This window comes from Bufo gargarizans, chromosome 5 (assembly GCF_014858855.1).
Source record: "Bufo gargarizans isolate SCDJY-AF-19 chromosome 5, ASM1485885v1, whole genome shotgun sequence".
Lineage (NCBI taxonomy): Eukaryota > Metazoa > Chordata > Amphibia > Anura > Bufonidae > Bufo > Bufo gargarizans.
Genome location: NC_058084.1, coordinates 272,482,940 through 272,509,964, shown reverse-complemented (window position 1 = coordinate 272,509,964; position 27,025 = coordinate 272,482,940).

Sequence of the window (27,025 nt, the reverse complement as noted above, 5' to 3'; positions counted from 1 at the left end):
TCTGCTACATCTATACACATGACAGCTGCCCCCAACACACCCAGCACTGCTATATCTCTATATGACAGCTGTCCCAGCACACTCAGCTCTGCTATATCTCTATATATGACAGCTGCCCCAGCAAACCCAGCTCTACTACATCTATACACATGACAGCTGCCGAAACACAGCCAGCTCTGCTACATCTATACACATGACAGCTGCCCCCAACACACCAGCACTGCTATATCTCTATATGACAGCTGTCCCAGCACACTCAGCTCTGCTATATCTCTATATATGACAGCTGCCCCAGCAAACCCAGCTCTACTACATCTTTACACATGACAGATGCCTAAACACACCCAGCTCTGCTACATCTATACACATGACAGCTGCACCAGCACACTCAGCTCTGCTATATCTCTATATATGACAGCTGCCCCAGCAAACCCAGCTCTACTACATCTATACATGACAGATGCCCAAACACACCCAGCTCTGCTACATCTATACATATGACAGCTGCACCAGCACACTCAGCTCTGCTATATCTCTATATATGACAACTGCCCCAGCAAACCCAGCTCTACTACATCTATACACATGACAGCTGCCGAAACACAGCCAGCTCTGCTACATCTATACACATGACAGCTGCCCCAGCACACTCAGCTCTGCTATATCTCTATATATCTATCTACTGTATAGCAATACTTAGAGATATATAGATGTAGCAGAGCTGGGTGTGCTGGAGCAGCTATCATATCTAAAGATATAGCAGAGCTAAGTGTGCTGGGACAGCTGTCATATAGAGATATAGCAGTGCTGGGTGTGTTTGGGCAGCTGTCATATGCATAGATGTAGCAGAGCTGGGTTTGCTGGGCAGCTATCATATATAGAGATATAGCAGAGCTGAGTGTGCTGGAACAGCTGTCATATAGAGATATATCTGAGATACTGCTATATCTGTATATGACAGCTGTCTCAGCACATTCAGCTCTGCTATATCTCTATATATGAGCAGCTGTCATGTGTATAGATGTACACTTAGCCAGCTATAACAGTAGAAGTCTCATATTTTTTCAGTCAGCTGCAAGGCAGCTGGTATGGTCTAGTGGTTAGCTGCTTTGCCTCTGAAGCAGAAGGTCGTGGGTTCGAATCCCAGCAGAATCTTTTCTCAAATACAAGCACTGACTCCATATAAGGACATACAGGGCGGGACACAGGAAGAGGCTGCATCGCATCGCTGACATGGAGGTAAGTAGAAGTGTTTATTATTATTTTTTTAATACCCGACTGTTACTGCCATGGGGGAGCGGGAGGCACCTGATACTGGCAGTGGCACCTGATACTGGCACATGGGGGGAGGGGGTTGGCACCTGATACTGGCACCTGGGGGGGAGGGGGGTTGGCACCTGATACTGGCACATGGGGGGAGGGAAGAGGCACCTGATACTGGCACATGGGGGGAGAGGGGTTGGCACCTGATACTGGCATATGGGGGGGGAGGGAGAGTGGCACCTGATACTGGCATATGGGGGGGGGAGAGTGGCACCTGATACTGGCACCTGGGGGGGAGGGGGGGTTGGCACCTGATACTGGCACATGGGGGGGAGAGGGGTTGGTACCTGATACTGGCATATGGGGTGGGGGGGGGGGAGGGAGAGAGGCACTTGATACTGGCACTTTTTTTGTGGGGGGGGGGGAGATGGCACTATGATACTGGGACATGGGGGGGGGGGGGAGGCACCTGATACTGGCACCTGGAGGGGAGAGGGGGGGTTGGCACTTGATACTGGCACATGGGGGGGGAAGAGAGGAGCCTGATACTGGCACATTGGGAGGAGGAGGGAGAGAGGCACTTGATATTGGCACTTTTTTTGTGGGGGGGGGGGGTGGCACTATGATACTGGGACATGGGGGGGGGAAGGAGAGAGGCACTTGATACTGGCATGTGGGGGGGGGTTGGCACTATAATACTGGCACATGGGGGGGAGAGGCACTTAATACTGGCACTTTTTTGGGGGGGAGATGGCACTATGATAATGGGACATGGGGGGGAAGAGAGAGGCACTTGATACTGGCACATGGGGGGGTTTGGCACTATGATACTGGCACATGGGGGGTGGGAAGGAGAGAGGCACTTGATACTGGCACATGGGGGGAGATGGCACTATAATACTGGGACATGTGGGGGGGGGGGAGGCACTTGATACTGGCACATGATGGGGGGGCATCTATGGGGACACTTACTGGCACATTATTGGGGGGCATTATGGGGGACACTAGGCCGGCAGCCTATCAGAGGCCGGACACTGAGGGGCATCTACTGGGGCACTATATATGGGGCATTTTATACTGGTACATTATGGGGGGCACTAGCAGGAAGGGGGAGAGGAGCACTATGGGGGAATTTACTGGGGGCACTATATTGGGGTATTTTATACTGGCACATTATGGGGGCACTATGGGGACATTAGCTCAACTGGGGGCATTACAAGGGGGTATTTTTGCACTGTCACATTATAAGGAGAATTATTACAACTGGGTGGGCATTATGGTGGGCTTTATTACTCCCCCATGGTATGACCCCCTAGTAGCAGCACCAGCCTCTCCCTGCTCTGTGACCCCTCTGCCCCTTCTCCAAATCCTTATTATGAAATCTTTCTCATTAGGATAAAACACAACATCAGCTCCGCCGAGCCCCCGGCCAAAGTGTGGAAGTGCCGTCCGAGATCCCCAAGGGCCAAACCAAGTAACTGTAAGTGTTCATATGAAATATGTTTGTTATACACATATAGCCTACACTGTGCCCCACAATGTACAGTATACCTCTATATTGTGCCCCACAATGTACAGTATACTGCTACACTGTGCCCCACAATATACAGTATACCGCTACACTGTGCCACACAATATACAGTATACCTCTACACTGTGCCCCACAATATACAGTATACCGCTACACTGTGCCACACAATATACAGTATACCTCTACACTGTGCCTCACAATATACCTCTACACTGTGCCACACAATATACAGTATACCTCTACACTATGCCTCACAATATACAGTATACCTCTACACTGTGCCTCACAATATACCTCTACACTGTGCCACACAATATACAGTATACCGCTACACTGTGCCACACAATATACAGTATACCGCTACACTGTGCCAAAGGAGTGGGGTTTACACAGGAGGAGGGAGATGCGAAGCGCGCTGAGGGGGCCCTTACAAATATTTGCTGTGGGGCCCAGTCACTTCTAGTTACGCCCCTGCTCTGTTAGCAGGGTTTCCCAGGGCCATCCACCTAGCCCTGCCCCAGAAGTGGAAGATATTGAGTGCACCAATGCCCATCCACTTATGTTTCAAGATGAGTATGTAAGAATCAGCCCTGAATCAACCAGCAGCATTTCCAGCACTTATATCTATGCAGACTGCCATGTTTCCCTCCGGCCACCAGAGGACACTTTGACTAAACAGGAACCTGAGTTGTGCTGGCCAGAGGCTAAGAAAGAGTTAAGAAGTTTTTCCAGGGCTGTTCCAGAAGTTGCTGGGGTCTTGCTGAGATAACAGGGAGAGATGGACTGCTGAGAGATAACAGTAAAAGACTGCAGCAGCAGGAAGCTACAATAGCTGAGTTTTCCCTGACAGCTGTGGAGCTGCACACAGTTGACTTCACTGTGTGTTCCAGAAGAGTGGGACCGTGTATAGAGACTAGTACAAGCCGGATCCTTCCTGCCAGAGCTGAAACTAGGTGGAGATCTGCATCTGTGGTGACCAGAGAGAGAGAGAGACAGACAAGCAAGCGACCGGACCTGGAGCCAGACTGCATCTTATGGGATCAAGGAGAATCTGCAGAACTGTGAGTGGCACCGGTGCTTATCTGTGATAGGTTACAGGGTCAGTCTATGCGCTGTAGAAGCGTCCCCTGGGTAGCAGGGCTAGATAGGAGTATGCTAGCTGAGTGTAGCCTGGACTCGTATGTGTATACTGTGGAACGCATTTATTCTAACTCGTGTTCTGTGTAAACCTGTTTATACTGTTAATTCGATTTTCCGGCAGTTATGTCTGGTTCTGTAATAAAGCCGTTTTTTGCTTCAGTCTCCTTGTCCGCTGTACTGTACTTGAATCCTGCTTTGCGGTTTCTCCCTCCTCTGACCGCTACAAGTGGCGCTGCGAGCAGGGTACAGTCACAGAGATGGAGGCGGCTGAAGGCAATGTGCATAATGCTAATGTAAGCACCTCAGGCAATGGTGGAACCCCTTGCAAGGGCCCTCCCTATTGGCGCGTTGTTTAACTTGCTACCTAAATTTGATGGCCAAAACTTGTCACTGTCTGACTGGGTGTAAAAATTACACAGCGCTGCTAGGATTTACAATGTCAGCCCAGAACTACAAGTAGAAATCGCTTTGGCCGCTCTAGAGGGTGAGGCCCGACAAAATGTCCTACTACAACCGGAAGCCACGCGCAATACATTAAAAGAGAGTGCGATTCCTGGAAGAAATATACGGGGAAACAGCCAGCACCTCAGGGCGAAATTCTTTTACCGAATTCAGCGGGAAGATGAAGGTGTCTCGCAGTATGCAATGGCGCTACAGGAAGTGTTGGCCGAGGTGCAGAAAAAAGAGGCGGACGGAGTAACCGCCATGGTAAGTGCAGATCAGATCCTGTGGGAACAATTCATTCTGGGACTCTACAGCACTCCCCTGAAACGGGCACTGCAGGAACGAGTTAGGGTGGATTCTACACTAACCTTTAGACAAATATTAGCAGAGGCAGTGGCACGGATGAAACACCTGGAAAAATGGAAGGAGTCGCACTGTACCCCTGAAACTGCCTACCCGGCCTGACAACAAGTTTATCAGGTGCCCCCATGGGTTCCTATATCAGAATATCCTCACCCTAATTTACCTTCTCACCAAGCTCCTCAATATCCTCCAAGGAGGTCCGTCAATCAAGTCCTAAGGGCACCCCCCATACGCAGACAAGGAGAAGGCCGTCAAGGGGCACAGTGTTGGCGGTGTGGAACATATGGACATTATGCCAGAGAGTGTCGGAGTGATGTGGCTAGACGCCCAGAGCCACTGTTAAACTTCCTGCCCCCGCAGTAGTGGGGCGTACTGCGGGGGAGGTGGAGAGCCAAGATACCCAGTATGGCTCTGAACACCTGGTCGCAGGGTGTCCCACCATTCGAGCTGAATTTGAAGGCATTCCGGTCGACTTCTTAGTGGATACCGGGTCACAAGTAACGACAATGCCTGAGTCACTCTTCTACCGTTACTTCCAAGCGCTGGCCAAGCCAGAGCGAGAGACGCCAATCAACAACAGATCCCTGTCACAGGAGTCGTGTGGATGAATGTACGGCTATGTGGGCAAGAAGTGGGACGGAAAGGTATCCTGCTGGTCCTTGAGACGTTCAAAGATGTGCCTATGGTAATGGGCATGAACATTCTGCGAGAATTAGATCAGATAATGTTCACCAAACGGGGGCCAGGCTATTGGAAGCAAACCACTCCGCACAAACCTATTCAGAAAGCGTTTCAATGGCTGATCCAATTCTGTGGGACACAGAAAAGTGTCCCAGCACACCAGTCTGTGGGAACGATCCGAGCGCCAGGAAAGGCTACCCTCACCATCCCCCCTGGATGGGAGACCGTGTTGACGTTACCCATGGGAACCTTCCGCAATCTTGAAGGTATGGAGGTGTTCATGGAACCGATGGCCCTAGGAGAGTTGGGTCAGGATGTCCTGGTGGCCCGAACACTGGGAGTGGTCCAGAATGGATGAGTATCCATAAGAGCTGTGAATATGGGACATCTAGAAGTTTCCTTGACGCCAGGAGTGGAACTGGCTCGTGTGTACCTACATCGGGGAGAAGTACTGAATCGGAGAGAAGTGACTCTAGCTCCGGTAGGTGATGCTGTTTGGACCCTGGCAGTTACTGCCAGTGTAGAAGAGATGCTGACCCCAGAATGGAATGGGAGAACCATCTTGGATCAAATGGAAATAGATGTGAAGGCTCTCTTCTCTGCTTAATTAAGGGGAGTGCCCTGGGCAACCAGGTGCTATAAATTGACCCACTAAAACTCTCCTGAGCCTGCTCTTCCTGAGGCTTGCTCTACTAAGTGGGCTTCTTATTAAGTGGAGTTAAAAAAACAAGGAGTTCTAGTGCTGTGTGTGGTTTTGTGGGAGTGATTGCAGGTGGCTGAGTGTGGATTGCAGCAGAGATCATTGAAAGTTAAGTGTTTGTATTCTAGTACTGCCATTTAAAACTTTTTTTTTTTCTTTTCTCTGCTTAATTGAGGGGACTGCCCTGGGCAACCAGGTGCTATAAATTGACCCACTAAAACTCTCCTGAGCCTGCTCTTCCTGAGGCTTGCTGTACTAAGTGGGCTTCTTATTAAGTGGAGTTAAAAAAACAAGGAGTTTAAGAAAAGGAGTTTGGAAACTAAGGTTGGATATAATTTCCTTGTGTGTTGTTGGCTTAATTTTACGTAGCCCTTCAACTACAGCAGACAGGGTCTAAATCTAAATCATATATACTGTTTTACTTTTTTACTGTTGTAATCCCCATTTAGTATGTGTTGCACAATTTACAACGCAGTCCAGTGCACATCTTGCATGATGTATACAGTCCTGGAACTGCAGTTCCAGGGTGCATATCTTTGTTCTAGATGTGAGCAAATAACCCGTTCGGAATCGCAAATCGAGTCTCTAAACGGGCAAGTTGCAACACTGAGAGGCATTGATAATTTGCAAAAGAGTTTGCTTCTCACCGAGCAAGCACTCTTTGGGGTAGATGAGGGGGAGGGTGACAGAGAGGAGGCTGAGGAAAGTGAGGTAGCTAGCTGGGTAACAGTTAGAAAGTGGGGTAGAGGGAAGAGTGCCAGGGAGGCTAGCCCTGATCTGACACACCCCAACAAGTTTGCACGTTTGGCAGATGAGGGGGATGTCAGTCCGGGGACGGCACTGCTGCAGCCGGACACTTCCTCTGCCAGTCAGGGGAATGTCAGCTCCAGTAAGCAGGGAACCAGGAGAGCAGGGCAGGCCAGACAGGTGCTGGTAATGGGAGACTCCATTATTAGGGGAACAGATAGGGAAATCTGTCACAAAGACCGTGATCGCCGAACAGTGTGCTGTCTTCCTGGCGCTAGAGTTCGACACATCGCGGATCGGGCTGACAGATTACTGGGAGGGGCTGGAGAAGATCCAGCGGTCATGGTCCATATCGGAACCAATGACAAAGTTAGAGGTAGGTGGAGAGTCCTTAAAAATGATTTCAGGGATTTAGGTCAAAAGCTGAGGGCAAGGACCTCAAAGGTAGTATTTTCCGAAATACTGCCTGTACCATGAGCCACACAAGAAAGGCAACGGGAGATTAGGGAGATTAACAAGTGGATCAAGAACTGGTGTAGGAAGGAGGGGTTTGGGTTCCTGGAGAACTGGGCCGATTTTTCTATCGGCTACAGGCTCTATCGTAGGGACGGGCTGCACCTCAATGGGGAAGGGCAGCTGTGCTGGGGAGAAAGATGGCTAGAAGGTTGGAGGAGTGTTTAAACTAGGGACTGGGGGGGAGGGTAATTACGTTATAGGACGGGAAGATAGCGCAGATAGAGACCAGGGGCAAGGTAATGGGACTGGGGGAGGAATGGAAGGAGGGACTAGAACAGTTCAGAAGGAAAGGTGTAGGGTAAAAAATATACATAAACCTCTCAAATGTATGTATACTAATGCCAGAAGCCTGACTAATAAAACTGGGGAACTGGAATTAGTGATGTGTGAGGAGAACTATGACATAGTGGGAATAACTGAGACATGGCTGGATGATAGCTATGACTGGGCAGTTAATGTACAGGGTTACAGTCTGTTTAGAAAGGATCGTCAAAACCGGAGAGGGGGAGGGGTCTGCCTTTATGTAAAGTCCTGTCTAAAGCGCACACTCCGCGAAGATATAAGTGAGGGACATGAACATGTGGAGTCAGTGTGGGTAGAGATACATGGAGCTAAAAACAACAATAAATTACTAATAGGAGTTTACTATAAACCACCTAATATACCAGAGTCCACAGAAAATCTACTACTAAACGAGGCAGCAAATCATAATGAGGTGGTTATTATGGGGGACTTCAACTACCCAGATATAGACTGGGAAACTGAAACTTGTATATCTCATAAGGGAAACAGGTTCTTGGCAATAACCAAAGACAATTACCTCTCCCAACTGGTTCAGGACCCGACTAGAGGGACGGCCATACTGGACTTAGTATTAACCAATAGGCCGGACAGAACAACAGACGTGCAGGTTGGGGGACACCTGGGAAATAGTGACCACAAAGTAATAACCTTCCAATTATCATTCAAAAGAGCGATTCTACAGGGAGGAACAAAAATACCAAACTTCAAAAAAGCTAAATTTAGCCAACTAAGAGAGAGGCCATAGGCCAAACTAACTGGGACAAAGTCCTCAAAAATAAAAATACAGCCACAAAATGGGATATCTTTAAAAACATCCTAAAATCTCATTGTGAGAGGTACATACCGTATGGTAATAAAAGGTTAAGGAACAAAAAGAAACCAATGTGGATAAATAGAACTGTAAAGAAAGCAATAAATGACAAAAAGAAAGCATATCATTCACTGAAACAGGAGGGGAGCACGGAAGCACTGAAAAACTATAAGGAAAAAAATAGAACATGTAAAAAACAAATAAAAGCTGCCAAACTAGAGACCGAGAGATTAATTGCCAAAGAGAGTAAAACTAACCCTAAAATGTTCTTCAATTATATAAATGTTAAAAAGTATAAATCTGAAGGTGTCGGCCCGTTAAAGAGTAATGAGGGGGGAATCGCAGAGAGCGACGAGGAGAAAGCAAAGCTGTTAAATATTTTTTTCTCCAATGTATTCACTGAGGAAAATAAATTGTCAGATGACATGCAGAATGCAAAAATAAATTCCCCATTAAAAGTGTCCTGTCTGACCTAGGAAGAAGTACATCAGCGACTTAAAAAGATTAAAATAGACAAATCGCCAGGACCGGATGACATACACCCCCGTATCCTAAAGGAATTAAGTAATGTCATAGCCAGACCCTTATTTCTGATATTTGCAGACTCTATACTGACAGGGAATGTCCCACAGGATTGGCGCATGGCATATGTGGTGCCAATATTCAAAAAGGGGCCAAAAACAGAGCCTGGAAACTATAGGCCGGTAAGTTTAACATCTGTTGTGGGTAAACAGTTTGAAGGTTTTCTGAGAGATGCTATATTAGAGCATCTCAACAGAAATAAGCAAATAACGCCATATCAGCATGGCTTCGTGAGGGATCGGTCATGTCAGACTAATTTAATCAGTTTCTATGAGGAGGTAAGTTCTAGACTTGACAGCGGCAAATCAATGGATGTCGTATATCTGGACTTCTCCAAAGCATTTGACACTGTACCACATAAAAGGTTAGTATATAAAATGAGAATGCTCGGACTGGGAGAAAACATCTGTATGTGGGTAAATAACTGGCTCAGTGATAGAAAACAGAGGGTGGTTATTAACGGTACACACTCAGATTGGGTCACTGTCACTAGTGGGGTACCTCAGGGGTCAGTATTGGGCCCTATTCTCTTCAATATATTTATTAATGATCTTGTAGAAGGCTTGCATAGTAAAGTATCAATTTTCACAGATGACACTAAACTGTGTAAAGTAATTTACACTGATGAGGACAGTAAACTACTACAGAGGGATCTGGATAGATTGGAGGCTTGGGCAGATAAGTGGCAGATGAGGTTTAACACTGATAAATGTAAAGTTATGCACATGGGAAGGAAAAATGCAAGTCACCCGCACATACTAAATGGTAAAACACTCGGTAACACTGACATGGAAAAGGATCTAGGAATTTTAATAAACAGCAAACTAAGCTGCAAAAACCAGTGTCAGGCAGCTGCTGCCAAGGCCAACAAGATAATGGGTTGCATCAGAAGGGGCATAGATTCCCGTGATAAGAACATAGTCCTACCACTTTACAAATCGCTAGTCAGACCACACATGGAGTACTGTGTACAGTTCTGGGCTCCTGTAAACAAGGCAGACATAGCAGAGCTGGAGAAGGTCCAGAGGAGGGCATCTAAAGTAATAACTGGAATGGGGCAACTACAGTACCCTGAAAGATTATCAAAATTAGGGTTATTCACTTTAGAAAAAAGATGACTGAGGGGAGATCTAATTAATATGTATAAATATATCAGGGGTCAGTACAGAGATCTATCCCATCAGCTATTTATCCCCAGGACTGTGACTGTGACGAAGGGACATCCTCTGTGTCTGGAGGAAAGAAGGTTTGTACACAAACATAGAAAAGGATTTTTTACGGTAAGAGCAGTGAGACTATGGAACTCTCTGCCTGAGGAGGTGGTGATGGTGAGTACAATAAAGGAATTCAAAAGGGGCGTGGACGTATTTCTGGAGCTTAATAATATTACAGGCTATAGCTACTAGAGAGGAGTCGTTGATCCAGGGAGTTATTCTGATTGCCTGATTGGAGTCGGGAAGGAAGTTTATATTCTCCTAAAGTGGAGAAAGTTGGCTTCTACCTCACAGGGTTTTTTTTTTTTGCCTTCCTCTGGATCAACTTGCGGGATAACAGGCCGAACTGGATGGACAAATGTCTTTTTTCGGCCTTATGTACTATGTTACTAAGTTCAGACCAATGGCAAGCAGTTGAAAACATGCTGTGGGAGAATCAGGCTGCATTCGCCCGTCACGCCGATTACTTTGGCTGCACGGATGCTATCACACATGAGATACCGACAGGGGACACTCCTCCAATTTGGGAAAGATATCAGCAGATTCCGCCCAAGTTGTACCAGGAAGTGAAAACGTTGTTGAAATGGATGATAGATTCCGGAGTGGTGCGGGGTAGCCAGAGCCCTTGGACGGCCCCAGTGGTGCTTGTTAAGAAGAAGGATGGCACTATTCGGTTTTGTGCGGATTACCGGTGGTTGAATGCATGCACCGCGCGAGACTCATATCCTCTGCCACGTATCAAGGAGTCTCTGACTGCTCTCGGATGAGCCAAATACTTCTCTGCCTTGGACCTGGCGAGAGGGTACTGGCAAGTACCAGTGGTCAAGCAAGACAAGGCAAAGACGGCGTTCATACTCCCCATGGGACTATTCGAATTCAACAGGATGCCATTTGGGCTGACTAATGCCCCGGGGACCTTCCAGCGGCTGATGGAGAGATGCCTGGGAGACCTGAATTTTGAAGCTACTCTGATATACCTGGATGATATCATTGTATACTCTGCTACTTTTCAAGAACACCTAAATTGGCTAGGGCAGTTACTCGAGCGACTGCGATCCCATGGCCTGAAGGTAAAGCCAAAGAAGTGTCATCTCTTCAAGAGGGAGATCGAGTACTTGGGCTATAGGGTGTCCCAAGACGGAGTGTTGCCATCGCAAGACAAAGTGGCTGCAATACGACAATGGCTAGTGCCCAGAACGCTGCGGGAGTTGAAGGTCTTCCTTGGACTGACCGGGTACTACCAGCGGTTCATCAAAGACTATGCCAAGATAGCGGGCCCTCTGAATGAGTTGTTGAGAGGAACGGCTGGGCAACCCAAGGGCCAAAATATTCCCTGGGGGCAGAAGCAGGAAGAGGCCTTCCAGGCCCTGAAAGAAGCTCTGACATTGGCCCCCATATTGGCTTATGCCGACTTTGATAAACCATTTCTCTTATCTACTGATGGCAGTCTCTACGGACTTGGGGCAGTCCTGTCGCAGGTACAAGATGGACATGAGAGGGTGATCGCCTATGCCAGTAGATCTTTGCGAGAGACAGAGCTAAACCCCCACAACTTCAATTCCTTCCGGCTAGAACTCCTTGCCCTGGTGTAGGCCATGACGGAGAAGTTTGCAGGATATTTGACAGGAGCTAAGATCTTTGTACGGACTGATAACAATCCCCTGGCCCATCTGGACACTGCCAAGTTGGGAGCCCTGGAGCAACGCTAGGCAGCTCGCCTTGCAAAATATGACTTCTCAATTCGCTACCGTTCCGCTACGGAGAACACTAATGCTGATAGCCTGTTGAGGGTTACTTTTGAGACCCCCAATAGGGGATGTCGATGAGTAAAAAGAAGAAGATGAAACTCCAGATTTCCGCAAGTTTGTTCTGCCTACAGTTGCGGTCCAGACAAGTGGGGAGGCCTGTAAGCTACCCAAGGCATTGAGGAGGACTAATGAGGACTGGGGCCGATTACAAGATGAAGATGTTGGATTGCGGCAGATGAAAAGCTGGGTAACCCAGCAAAGGAAGCCCAACAAAGAAGTAAGGGCTGACCTGGATGCCGAGATGAAGTCCGTTCTACATTAATGGGACAGACTGGGAATGCACGGAGCTGTTCTGTACCGCAAGTGGCAACAACCCAATGACCTAGAGGCGAGGTGGCAAGTAGTCATACCCGGAAGCGTGGCATGTGAGATAGCCAAAGAAGCCCATGAATTTGGAGCTCACTTTGGGCCCGCCAAGACTTACCAGTAGCTGCAGCGTTATGTGTATTGTCCGCGACTGGAGGCCGTGGTGAAGGAAGTTCAATGTCGAGTGTGTGAACTCACTAAAAGCACGGAACAGAGGGCACCCCTCCAGTCCATACAGACCAAAGAACCGCTGGAATTATTGATGATAGACTACCTCCTCATGGGACAATCATCAAGAGGTCCACAGTACTGCCTGGTCATGGTTGACCACTTCTCCAAATTTGCAGTAGTCTCCCCAACTTGGGATCAGACAGCTGCTTCTGCAGCACGCGCTATCTGTCAGGATTTAATCCGGGTAAGGGCTGACCTGGATCCCGAGATGAAGTCCGCTCTACATCAATAGGACAGACTGGGAATGCACGGAGCTGTTCTGTACCGCAAGTGGCAACAACCCAATGACCTAGAGGCGAGGTGGCAAATAGTCATACCCGGAAGCGTGGCATGTGAGATGGCCAAAGAAGCCCATGAATTTGGAGCTCACTTCGGGCCCGCCAAGACTTACCAGTGGCTGCAGCGTTATGTGTATTGTCCGCGACTGGAGGCCGTGGTGAAGGAAGTTTGCCGACAATGTCGAGTGTGTGAACTCACTAAAAGCACGGAACAGAGGGCACCCCTCCAGTCCATACAGACCAAAGAACCGCTGGAATTATTGATGTTAGACTACCTCCTCGTGGGACAATCATCAAGAGGTCCACAGTACTGCCTGGTCATGGTTGACCACTTCTCCAAATTTGCAGTAGTCTCCCCAACTTGGGATCAGACAGCTGCGTCTGCAGCACGCGCTATCTGCCAGGATTTAATCCGGGTCTACGGGTGTCCCAAGCGGATCCACTCAAATCAAGGGGCGGGCTTTCAAGAGAAAGTAATGGAGGAGCTACACCAACTGTACGGTATTGAAAAATCCAGAACGACCCCCTATCATCCCCAAGGGAATGGGGCCTGTGAGCGCTTCAACCGGGCGCTGCTACAAATGCTGAGAACGCTAGAGGAAGACAAGGGGGCACACTGGCCTGATTACCTGCCGGAACTTGTCTGGGCCTACAATAATTGGGTCCATACCACCACCGGTTACACCCCGTATATGTTACTGTTTGGGAGAGCTGGTAGAGAAATCGTTGAATTGAACCTGGAACAGCCAGAAGATCTAATGGAGCGATCAACCATCTCATGGGTGAAAGAACACCATCAGCGACTCCAGACCATCTGCCGTTTGGCAGGCCAGCGGTTACAGGAGAGAACTCATGCGGACCGTCCTCCAGTCCAGGATGTGCCACTGAAGCCTGGAGACCGGGTCCTGGTATGAGAGAAACACCCCAGAGGCAAATTGAGTGAGCGTTGGGAAGTACAGCCATACAAAGTGATCAAGAGAGTGTACCCTAATGGTCCGGTTTACAAAGTGCAAGTTGAAAATGAGGAGTTTACTTCACGGACTTTACATAGGAATATGCTACGGCCATGCCGGTCCACAGATCCTGCACCTATTCAGAGGACACCTTCTCCTCCTGCCCCATACCCAGAATGTGTTATCTCAGATGGAAACGAATGTAAAGACTGGTGGACCGTTCCTGACACTGCAGAAGGTCCCCAGGCCGTAGGTGATGAGGCTTCTGCTACAGAACCTCTACCGTCTCGCAGTGAGGAGGAACCCGTGACCACACCCATATCTCCTGTTGTAATTGAAGAGCCCAGGTTAACAACTCCCAGTGGAGAAAGTCAGGTCCTAGCAGATGGTCAAGACCTCCGGAGATCCAGTAGGTCTACTGCAGGGGTTCCACCAAACAGGTACGCTGCTGATGATTTAATTTGGTCTGCCTGTAGGTATTGTGGACAATTACATGCTGCAGTGTCTCCGCAATAACCGCTGAGTTGCCCACATTCTAACTTGTGCTGATTACTGGATGGCCACGCTGCTGGATCCCCGTTAGAAGTAAAACGTACCGTCCTAAATTCTCTCACTGGAGCGTGATTGTATGATGCAAGAGTACAAGCGCATGCTGGTAGACGCGCTGCTGGTGGCATTCCCACCTGACAGCGAGGGCACAGTGGAAGCACAAGGCGAAGGCAGAGTAGGAGGAGTCAACGCACCTGGGGCACCACCAGCACCTGCCTCAGAAGGCAGGATTAGCATAGCCGAAAAGTGGAAAAGCTTTAATAGCATGCCAGAACAACCAGCATCACCAGCTGATATGGAACGTCTTAGCAGGAGGCAGCATTTCAGCAACATGGTGGAGCAGTATGTGTGCACACGCCTACACGTACTGAATGACGGGTCTGCCCCCTTCAACTTCTGGGTCTACAAATTGGGCACATGGCCTGAGCTTGCCCTTTATGCCTTGGAGGTGCTGGCCTGCTCTGCAGCCATTATATTGTCTGAACGTGTGTTTAGCACGGCAGGGGGCGTTATCACAGACAAGCGCAGCCGCCTGTCCACAGCCAATGTGGACAAGCTCACATTCATTAAAATGAACCAGGCATTGATCCCACAGGATTTGTCCGTACCTTGTGCAGATTAGACATTTATACCGGCTCATTGTTGCATTTTGGATATTTCCCACTCTTTTGGAGTGTACCCTAATAAATAAATAAAAACATTTTTAACCAAAAACCAGTGTTGGCTACCTCGTCCTCCTCCACCGCCGCTTCCACCTACACTGCTACGTCCACCGCCTTCTCAAGCTCTTACTCCTTATGGACCTCCACCTCATAAATGAAGTTTATTTTTTTAAATTTGTCCGTATTTTATTTTATGTCATTTTAAAAATTTGTCTGTTACATTTTCTGGTGAAATTCACCAATTTTTGGATGTGATATACCACTGGCCTACCTAGTAGACAGGTAACATTTCACTAATTTGTCTGTTACATATTCGGGTGAAATTCACCACTTTTTGGGTGTGATATACTCCTACTCTTCCTAGTAGACGTTTAAAAACATTTCACTAATTTGTCTGTTACATTTTCTGGTGAAATTCACCAATTTTTGGATGTGATATACCACTGGCCTACCTAGTAGACAGGTACCATTTCACTAATTTGTCTGTTACATATTCGGGTGAAATTCACCACTTTTTGGGTGTGATATACTCCTACTCTTCCTAGTAGACGTTTAAAAACATTTCACTAATTTGTCTGTTACATTTTCTGGTGAAATTCACCAATTTTGGGGTGTGATATACCACTCCTATACCTAGTAGACAGGTTAAAAAAATTCACTAATTTGTCTGCTACGTTTTCGGGTGAAATTCACTAATTTTTGGGTGTGATATACCCCAGCTGTACCTAGTAGACAGGTAAAAACATTTCACTAATTTGTCTGGTACATATTCGGGGGTAATTCACCAATTTTTGGGTGTGATATACCACTGCTCTACCTAGTAGACAGGTAACATTTCACTAATTTGTCTGTTACGTTTTCAGGTGAAATTCAATTTTTGGCTGTGATTTGCCACTGCTATACCTAGTAGACAGGTAAAAAAAAATAATCATTAATTTGTCTGTTACATATACAAGTGTAATTCATCAATTTTTGGGTTTGATATACCACTCCTATACCTAGTAGACAGGTAAAAACATTTCACTAATTTGTCTTACATTTTTTGGTGAAATTCACCAATTTTTGGGTGTGATATACCACTGCTATACCTAGTAGACAGGTAAAAAAAAAAAAATTACTTTGTTACATATTCAGGTATAATTCACCAAATTTTGGGTGTAATATACCCCTTCTCTACCTAGTAGACAGGTAACATTTCACAAATTTGTCTGTTATGAGGTTCCCTGTTCTCTCTAGCCCCTTCCTTTTCCTCTTCCTTATCAGCCGAGCTTTGCAACACTGCCCCCGACGATCCGCTAGCCGCGCCTCCGGCCGCCTCCCCTGTCACCCCTGACCCACTACTACCTGCTGGCCCAGACCACCTGCAACCGCCGCCCCAGGACCCCTCAACTAAGCCACCCCCCTAATACAAGAAATCCCCATGTGCCTCACGTAGCTACCTGGACGCTGTGATTCCACCAGCCGCAATGTTATGCAGTGGAGCTTGACTGGCACAGATCTCTCATCTGGACATCTGTGGTTCTTCAGCACCGCCTGTGCTATCCCCCATCATTGCAGTCCTCCAAGCCTGCAGTACCGCAGCTTCGCCACCAGTGGCCACCACTGCAGGGGCTGAAGACGACTCCTGGCCAGCCACATGCTGCCCACCTCTATCTTCCAGCACAGGGCCGCCATCTTGAGCCCGCCGTTCCTCCAGACTGAACTGCAGCACCCTCCCACGCCGGGCACGCTCACCCCTGCCTGGGGCAAATGCCGATCCCAGTGCTGCGTCTCTGCGGCCTGCTGCTGAGGAGGAGACGTCCGGCCTCCACCTCTCCGGGTCCCGCCTGGCGGTAGGATTCCTCCTGGCATGCGACCGGAGGGCCACTGCGCTTCGACCCGCGGCGCGTGCCGGAGGGTCCCTGGAGGGGCTCCTGATCCGGCGCCGGATAAGGCACAACGGAGGCCTAGTCCTCCATGGCCGGCAACGGGGGGAAGCTGTAGAACCTGCCTCCCCAACCCCTGATGGAATTCCTGGATGGCCTCCTCCAACCAGTCCGCCTCTCTGCTCAATGCCGCAGCCGGAAGCTGCGTCAACAGTGCTCCCACATCCGACATCGGGACAGACACAAACGAGGTACTGGGTACTGTCACTGGGGTTCTCAGCGGGCTGCTCCCTTCTCTGTCCCCTCAAAATGGCACCTTTTCCTTCCCCAACAACCCCTATATAATACCTAAACCCCTCCCCTAAAATGCCACCCCTTCCTGCCCACCTATTAACCCTATACTAGCCTACCCTCCATATCACTCCCTCCAAACGCAGTACTGCCTGGCCTTCCCCCAGGCTTTCAGCCCCAGGTCCGGTTGTAGAGCGTTTGTGAGCTATTGGAGAAGAAATAAAAGATTTCCATGTTGCCGCACTGTTATGTTCTTCCAGAAAGTTATGACACACTTGTGACCGCATTAGATGCATGTCCAGATAATGAGCGCACTTTGGAGTCTGTTAAAGGAAAGCTTGTAGATGAGTTCAAGAGAAAATCTGAAAATACAAATACCAGTCATGGAGCACAATCTGTATTAAAGGCAAAGGATCAATTCACAAGCTAAACTACTTTAGGCTTCATTCACACAGTCAGTGTTTGGTCAGTGATTTCCATCAGTGATTGTGAGCCAAAACCAGGAGTGGATCCTACACAGACATAAGGTAGAAGGGAAAGATCTGCACCTGTTCTGCGTTTTGGACCCGCACTTGGTTTTGGCTCAAAATCACTGATGGAAATCACTGACCAAACACTGACTGTGCGAATAAGGCCTTAAAGGAGACACATGTTTGTATGCAAGAATACAGGTTATCTGAAAGTTGATTGCAGAGTTTGGAAAACTAGAATGAAACAGCTAAAAAGGCAGAGTGATCAACAAAAAGTAAAAAGTGCTTTGAATGTTGGGTTGCAAATCAAAGAGGAAATGCCAATGATAAATGCTCAACAAATACATTTGACTTAATAATGCTTTTATTATTAAGCCTTTTTATGCCCAGATTCCCACTTCACTGTAAGTCCACCACTGCCCATGGCAATTTCTTTGATTTTAATTTTTATCTTTCTGCATTGGTACCACCAATAATGTTGGTTGATGTACATTAGACATACAGCTGTTCTGTCCAAATCCTAAATTCCTACTAAACCTTAAAGGGGTTGTCCCATGAAAAAGCTGGATCTGAATACGTTTGTCATTGCATGTATTTAAGAATTTATTATAGCTACCGAGTTATTCCTGAAATCCATCTGTATAGCGCCACCTGCTGTCTGCTCTTTTTGTATCCTTCAACTGCCACCAATTGCAGCAGAAAGGACAAGCCGCCTGAAAAGTGCACCAAATAAATCTGGCAGAGCAATAAGAGCAATGAATAAGGAGATCTCTGATTCCATTTGTGGTACAGGGCTGGTTCTAAGTTTATTAGAAGGAGACTGTCATGTATGTATGTATATGACATCAGATTTTTTACATTACTAAACCGCTTAACCACTGGAACTGAAGTCAGACTGACTTACCCTTCTCAGTGATGAGTGATCAGTCATCAATGTACTGTAGGTATCCACTGAAAAACCTCTTTATATGGTCAAACAAAAAATCTGGTCTGATGGTGTTTTTTTGCGTTTTCGTTGGCTTTGGTAATTTTTAATACCAGGGCTGTTTACTGGAGCAATGAGAGCAATGGGTGGGAGAAGTGGGAAAGTGTAACATACTGCACTATGACTCATGAGCACAAGAACTAAGGGCCTCTATGTTTTTTTTTTTGTTTGTTTTTTGTATTGTGTATGTTTCATCTATGAAAATGCTGCCTTCTCACCAAGTAGGAGTGACATGACAGATGGTGCACATGTTCATTAAATGCTGCATGATTTGGAGATGCTGTGTGCTGTTTATTTGAGGACATTCTGCTCTTTGGCCCAGTGTAAATAGATTATTTGACGTGAAGAGTGAAGGAGCACACAAATGCTGCTTATGTTGATTACATTGTAAACTGTCACTTAGGTCCTGAAGAACGTTCTGCTTCTACATGTGAATATCCTCGCTCAATAACACTAGGTCATATACAAATAGCTGCCTGAGACCAGTGACAGCAGTCATATGAGGCTATTAATCTGATAGTCATCCTCTCTGGAGCTTTTAATAGAGGACGAAGATAAGGAAGGATAAAGAAAAGGCAGAGTTACTAAATGGATTATTTATCTCTGTATATATAAAAGACGAGAAAGGAGCTGATATTGGTGGTGCCAATGCTGTTAGTACATCCAGTAATATACTCAACTGGCTAAGGCTACTTCCACACTAGCGCTTTTGCTGGATCCGGCAGGGCTCAGCAAAAATGCTTCTGTTACAGATAATACAACCATCTGCATCCGTTATGAACGGATCCGGTTATATTATCTTTAAGATAGCCGAGACAGATCTGCCATGAACTCCATTGAAAGTCAATGGGGGATGGATCCCTTTTCTATTGTGTCAGATAGGGTCAGAGTTAAACGGATCCATCGCCACTGACATGCATTGTGGGTCATGACGGATCCGTCTTGCTCCGCATCCCATGATGGAAAGAAAACCGCAGCATGCAGTTTGCTCTCCGGTATGAGAACGCAACCAAATGGAACAGAATGCATTTTGAAGCATTCCGTTCTGTTCAGTTACGTTTTATTGCCATTGACAATGATTAGGGACAAAATGGAAGCGTTTTTTTCTGGTACTGAGCCCCTATGACGGATCTCAATACCGGAAAATAAAAACGGAGATATGAAAGTAGCCTCACTATAGATATGGTCCAAGACAAGTTAAATAAAGTAAATGTGAACAAGGCTCCAGGTCCAGATGGATTACACCCAAGAATTCTTCAAGAGCTCAGTTCAGTTATTGCTGTGCCCCTGTTTATAATTTTTAAGATTCTCTAGAGACTGGTACAGTGCCAAGTGATTGGCGCAAGGCAAATGTGGTGCCCATATTCCAAAAAGGGATCTAGGTCCTCCATAGGTAATTATAGACCAGTTAGTTTAACTTCTGTTGTGGGAAAAATGTTTGAAGGACTCTTAAGGGACTATATACAGGAGTATGTGACTGTAAATAATATTATAAGTGATAACAACATGTGTTTACCAAGGACAGAAGTTGTCAGACTAACCTGATTTGTTTTTATGAGGAGGTGAGTAGAAACCTGGACAGAGGAGCGGTTGTGGATGTAATGTACTTGGATTTTGCAAAGGCTTTTGATACTGTCCTTCATAGACCTTTAATAGGTAAAGAAAGGTCTATTGGAAAGGCTTGCAATGTATAGTTTGTAATTGGATTGAAAACTGGCTGAAGGACCGTGTACAGAGAGTTGTGATCTATGATTCCTACTCAGAATGGTCCCGGGTTATAAGTGGCGTACCCCAAGGTTCAGTGCTGGGCCCTCTATTATTTAATTTATTTATTAATGATATAGAGGATGAGATTAATAGCACCATTTCTATTTTTGCAGATGATACTAAGCTGTGTAGTACTGTACCGTCTATGGAAGATGTCCATAAACTACAAGCTGATTTGGACACTCTGAGTGATTGGGCATCAACTTGGCAAATGAGCTTCAATGTGGATAAATTTAAAGTTATGCATCTGGGTACAAATAATCTACGTGCATCCTATGTCCTCGGTAACATAACATTGGGGGAGTCACTTGTAGAGAAAGATTTGGGTGTCCTTGTAGATAATAGATTAAATAACAGCATACAATGTCAATCAGCTGCTTCTAAGGCCACCAGGATATTGTCATGCATTAAACTAGGCATGGACTCATGGGTCAAGGGTGTGTAATATTACCACTTTACAAAGCGTTGATGTGGCCTCATCTGGAATATGCAGTTCAGTTCTGGGCACAAGTACATAGAAAGGACGCTCTGCAGCTGGAAAAAGTACAGAGGAGAGTGACTAATCTGATAAGGGGCATGGAGGGTCTACATTATGAAGAAAGATTAAAAGAATTACATTTATTTAGTCATGAGAAGAGACGTCTAAGGGGGACATGATTAACCTATACAAATATATAAATGGGCCATACAAAAATAGTGAAAAACTGTTCCATGTAAAATGCCCTCAAAAGACAAGGGGGCTGTAATGAGGGGCCTGCGACGCATGCTTCCTTCACAGTGCCGGCGACGCCCTGTGTAGTGTCCCACTAGGTAAATGTGGGCACTACACAAGGATTAACCCCTTCACGCAATATCACGTACATGTACGTGGGGGAATGAGGTGCCTCACCGCATCCCCACGTGCATGTACGTGATCGGCTTTCACTGTCAGCGCAGGGACCGAAGCGCTGAAGATTCAGTGAAGCCGGCGTGCTGGGGTTGCTAGGCAACCAGAGAAGCCGGAAGGAGATGTATTGGCCCCCTGACCCGCCCACAATCGCTGTGATTGGTCCAATACTGCAGAGGGACCAATCGCAGCGCATCGGGGCAGGTAAGGGGGGTTAGGGAGGGACTGTGTGCCTCTCCTTCTCTGATCGTCCCCATTCCTGTCAGGGAAGCGATCAGAGAAGGAGAGAGTGACATTCTGCTGTACCTGACATATGTATACTAGTCATGGAGCACTGCTACTTAGCGCTCCATGACTAGTATACTCCTCATCGCATTTAACTGTCACCATGTCTGCAGACATGGTGACAGCGCTGAGTGCCGGCTGTTACACACAGCCAGGCACTCAGGCTCAATGCCGAGGGGGGTCCTGTGACCCCCCGTATCGGCGATCGGGTAGTTAGGCACCCCCCCTATGGGCGATCGCTTTATGTAGTTTCTGATCCCTGCGGTCCCTGACCGCAGGGATCAGAAACCTAAAAATTGCCCCCAAACCGATTTTTTTTAACCCCCCTGCACCCCTGAATTCATTTATGTGGCGGGGTGCAGGGGGGCGGTATGTGGGCGGTGCGGGGCGGTGCGGGGCGGTGCGGCAGTTGCGGGAGGCGGGCGGTGCGGCAGGCGGGATCGCGATCCCCCGCCCGCCTCCCATTATAATCATCGTTGGCGTCTAGTGGGTTATACCAGGGTGCCAGCACATTGCTGGCACCCTGGTATAAACGGCTGACATCGGTGATGCGATGTCAGCCGTTTAACCCTTTCCATACCGCGGTCCGTACGGACCGCGGTATGGAAAAGGTTAACAGCTCAGGGAGCTCCCTCCCTCTCCCATCGGAGGGCTGCTGTACCTTTGCAGCCCCCCGATGGAGAGGGAGAGAGCCCCCAGACAGCCCCCCCAGAGCCCCGTCCTTACCCTTCCCCGTCTGCGCAGTTCTGAACATAACTAAGCAGACGGGGAAGGTTCCCATGGCAACAGGACGCCTCTCAGGCGTCCTGCTGTCCATGGTGCTGAACAGATCTATGCTGAAAGCATAGATCTGTTCAGTGTAAGTATAATATAGCACAGTGCAATATATATTGTACTGTACTGTATTATACAGACATTAGACCCACTGGATCTTCAAGAACCAAGTGGGTCTGGGTCCAAAAAAAAAGTGAAAAAAGTAAAAAAAAAAGTAAAAATCAAAAAACAAATTTATCACTGATTAAACATGAGAAAAATAAAATTCCCTACACATGTTTGGTATCGCCGCGTCCGTAACGACCTGATCTATAAAACGGTCATGTTACTTTTCCCGAACGGTGAACGCTATAAAAATAAAAAATAAAAAACTATGATGAAATTGAAATTTTGCCCACCTTACTTCCCCAAAAAAGATAACAAAAGTGATCAAAAAAGTCGCATGTACTCCAAAATTGTAACAATCAAACCGTCATCTCATCCCGCAAAAAATGAGACCCTACTTAAGATAATCGCCTAAAAACTGAAAAAACTATGGCTCTTAGACTATGGAAACACTAAAACATCATTTTTTTTGCTTCAAAAATGAAATCATTGTGTAAAACTTATATAAATAAAAAAAGTATACATATTAGGTATTGCCGCGTCCGTATCGACCGGCTCTATAAAAATATCACATGACCTAACCCCTCAGGTGACCACCGTAAAAAAATAAAAATAAAAACGGTGTAGAAAAAGCAATTTTTTGTCATCTTACGTCACAAAAAGTGTAATAGCAAGCGATCAAAAAGTCATATGCACCCCAACATAGTGCCAATCAAACCATCATCTCATCTAGCAAAAAATGAGACCCTACTTAAGATAATCGCCCCAAAACTGTAAAAACTATGGCTCTTAGACTATGGAGAAACTAAAAAAAAATTTTGTTTTAAAAATGAAATCATTGTGTAAAACCTACATAAATAAAAAAAAATGTATACATTTTAGGTATCGCCGTGTCCGTGACAACCTGCTCTATAAAATTACCACATGATCTAACCTGTCAGATGAATGTTGTAAATAACAATTAAAAAAAACTATGCCAAAACAGCTATTTCTTGTTACCTTGCCGCACAAAAAGTGTAATATAGAGCAACCAAAAATCATATGTACCCTAAACTAGTACCAACAAAACTGCCACCTTATCCCGTAGTTTCCAAAATGGGGTCACTTTTTTGGAGTTTCTACTCTAGGGGTGCATCAGGGGGGCTTCAAATGGGACATAGTGTCAAAAAAACTGTCCAGCAAAATCTGGCTTCCAAAAACCATACGGCGCACCTTTCACTCTACGCCCCGCTGTGTGGCCGTACAGTAGTTTACGGCCACATATGGGGCGTTTCTGTAAACAGCAGAGTCAGGGCAATAAATATACAATCTTGTTTGGATGTTAACCCTTGCTTTGTTAGTGGAAAAAATGGGTTAAAATGGAAAATTAGGCAAAAAAATGAAATTCTCAAATTTCATCCCCATTTGCCAATAACTCTTGTGCAACACCTAAAGGGTTAACAAAGTTTGTAAAATCAGTTTTGAATACCTTGAGGGTGTAGTTTATAGAATAGGGTCATTTTTGGGTGGTTTCTATTATGTAAGCCTCGCAAAGTGACTTCAGACCTGTAGTGGTCCCTAAAAATTGGATTTCTGAAAAATTTCAAGATTTGCTTCTAAACTTCTAAGCCTTGTAACATCCCCAAAAAATAAAATATCATTCCCAAAATAATTCAAACATGAAGTACACATATGGGGAATGTAAAGTCATCACAATTTTTGGGGGTATTACTATGTATTACAGAAGTAGAGAAACTGAAACTTTGAAATTTGAAAATTTTTCCAAATTTGGGGTAAATTTGGTATTTTTTTATGCAAAAAAAATTAATTTTGGGACTTAATTTTTCCAGTGTCATGAAGTACAATATGTGGAGAAAAAACAATCTCAGAACGGCCTCGATAAGTCAAAGCGTTTTAAAGTTATCAGCACTTAAAGTGACACTGGTCAGATTTGCAAAAAATGACCTGGTCCTTAAGGTGAAATAAGGCTGTGTCTTGAAGGGGTTAATATGACCATTTTATTCTATATGATGTTTTATGCGATTATCCTATGTATTTCCTGTATCAGGCCTGTTAGGGTGTAGTTCCTCCTCCTAGACACTAGAGGGAGCTAGGGAACCTCTAATATATATAGTGAGGTCCAGACAGGAAAAGGTAGGGCAGTGTGTTCCAGGAGGCTAGTGAGTGCAGACTAGCCAGCCTGAGTGTCCTGAGTAAAGCAAGCTCAGAAGTTGCCCCACCAGGAGAAGGGTTTGCCTCCTGAGAAACCGAGTTCCCATATCAAAGCAGAGCAGAGCCAGTATCCCAGCCAGACAAGAGAGCTGAAGGGCAGAAGGATTATTTGGAAAAGCAAGGATATATACCTGAGAAAGTTTTCTACCAAGGATAAAGCCAGCATTAGGGCATACGGGCCTTGGGATTAAGACAGACAGGAGTTCTGAGGAATAGTGCACAGGATTTCTGAGGAAAAGGTGCAGCCTGTTCTGTAAGTGTTTTAACCCTTTGAGTATCTTGCAAAGAACATTGTACCTGCCATTGATGTAAAAGCCTGCTTATAATTGCTACTGCCATGTGGAACTGAACCTAGACTGTACAAAGTTAACTGTTTCCAGTAAAGGAAGTTTTGGTTCACCACAACATCGTGTTCCTCAATTATTCCTATTATCAAATTGGTGTGCCACCGTTACAGGCACTGGCGCCACAAATCTTAAAGGGATCTTGCCACCGGCACATTAAACACCTGCAACATCCAGGGCACCTCATCTACCATCAGGCCTGGTCCCTATACACCGAGAGTGACCCAGAGGTCCCCTGTGCCAGCCTCTCCATCACTGCTGTACGCCTGCCCAGGGTCTTTCAAGAAACTGTGAGTAACCCAGAGCAACCCTCGTTTGCCTAAGTAACCGTGACCTCACCATCGCATTACCCTGCAGGGCTGCATACTGCATATTTTGCCGTCACGAACAGGATGCAATAATTCCTGCGCCATTGTGGAATATAAACTGTGTGCCGTTATTGCCCATGAAGTGATACAAGCCCTAACTGTTTATTTGAAAAATTGCTGGGCCAAAGAACTGTAATCATTGCCATGTGAACATTGTATTGCTGTGGACTGTTTACCACTTATTTTAGTCACCGCTTGCTGTCAGTGAATAGACAGCGTTATACTCAAAGATGGCCGCTTAAGCTGACTAGACTCTCAGTGTGCCTCGTTATGTCTATTTGGCGCGAAAAGGAGAAGAGAAGGTACCGCCTACCTTGAATCTCGGAGCTCAGAAAGATCGCGCCTACCTCCTGACGCTGCGCGTGGGACCTCCGCACGACGTGATCCCGTTCCTCACGAGACCTGGACGGCGCAGCACCGGAGTAAGTAAACTTTTGGTACGCACCGATTCCTTGATATTCAAGCACCGGGTGAATTCCGATCTTGCTGGAATGCTGGGGGGAGGTCCCTCTTTAGCCATAAGAGACTTAATCCGGGGGAGAACACATCCAATTCAGATCTTGACCTGCTCCGCTGCCATTTAAAGGGCCATACTCACTCCATAGCCCCCTAGCAATGTTTGAGCCAGTAAAACCCAGCGTGTGTCTGCCTAAGGAAGCTACCTCCAAAGACCACACCATGTCCGCACCAGAAGAAGCGGGGCAGGTGGCCCCCGATATACCTTCTGAAGTGCACGCAGCCGATAACAGGGCACCTGCTGCTGTGGCAACATCTAGCCTGATGCCCCTGACCATGCCATATTATTTTGGGGACCCCTGGTTCCCACGATATTCCGGGGAGGCCCACAAATTGAAGGACTTTAGAGACCAGATCCTGGCCTTATTCCGGCTATACCCTATCTCCGCTGATCAATAAATGGAGATCCTTTTAGCACAGTTAGAAGGGGCCGCCCGCAGGGAAGTCATGTCATGGCCCCGTTCTGAAAAGAGTAGCCTAGAACAGATTTTTTATCGCCTCGGCACCATGTTTGAGGTCCGAACGGTGTCCAAAGTTAAGATGTGATTTTTCAGCAGGAAGCAACAGCCTGGTGCGTCACTCCGTGATTTTGCTTTGTCCCTGCAAGAGACCCTGAGGGCCGTGGTCCAGGTGGATCTCAGAGAGGCTGAAGATCAAGACCAGACTCTGAGAGAGCAGTTCATAGTGGGTGTAAACACAGAGCACTTGGAAGGGCCAGCTGAGGATGCTGTCGGCCCAACACCCCAATTGTGCGTTTTTGGACTGTAAAGAGCTGTCCATCAGTATCCTAGGCCAAAACTCACCCACGGGACCAGCTGCCTCCCTTGAACCTCAGGCCTGTCAGTCAAAGACTATTAATGTGAGGCCGTCCGGAGCCAGTCAAGCCACCCACGCTCCAGTGACAGATGTGGTGGCGGCATTAATGGAGCAAGTTAACCATCTCACTAAGAGTCTGGAAAAGGTGTGCAGGAAAATAGAGGAATGGAAAAGATCATTGTTATTGGAAGATGAGAGCCCCTTACCTCAAAGGCTCCTCCCACCTGCATATAAAGAGGTATACGCCAAAGAACCGGATG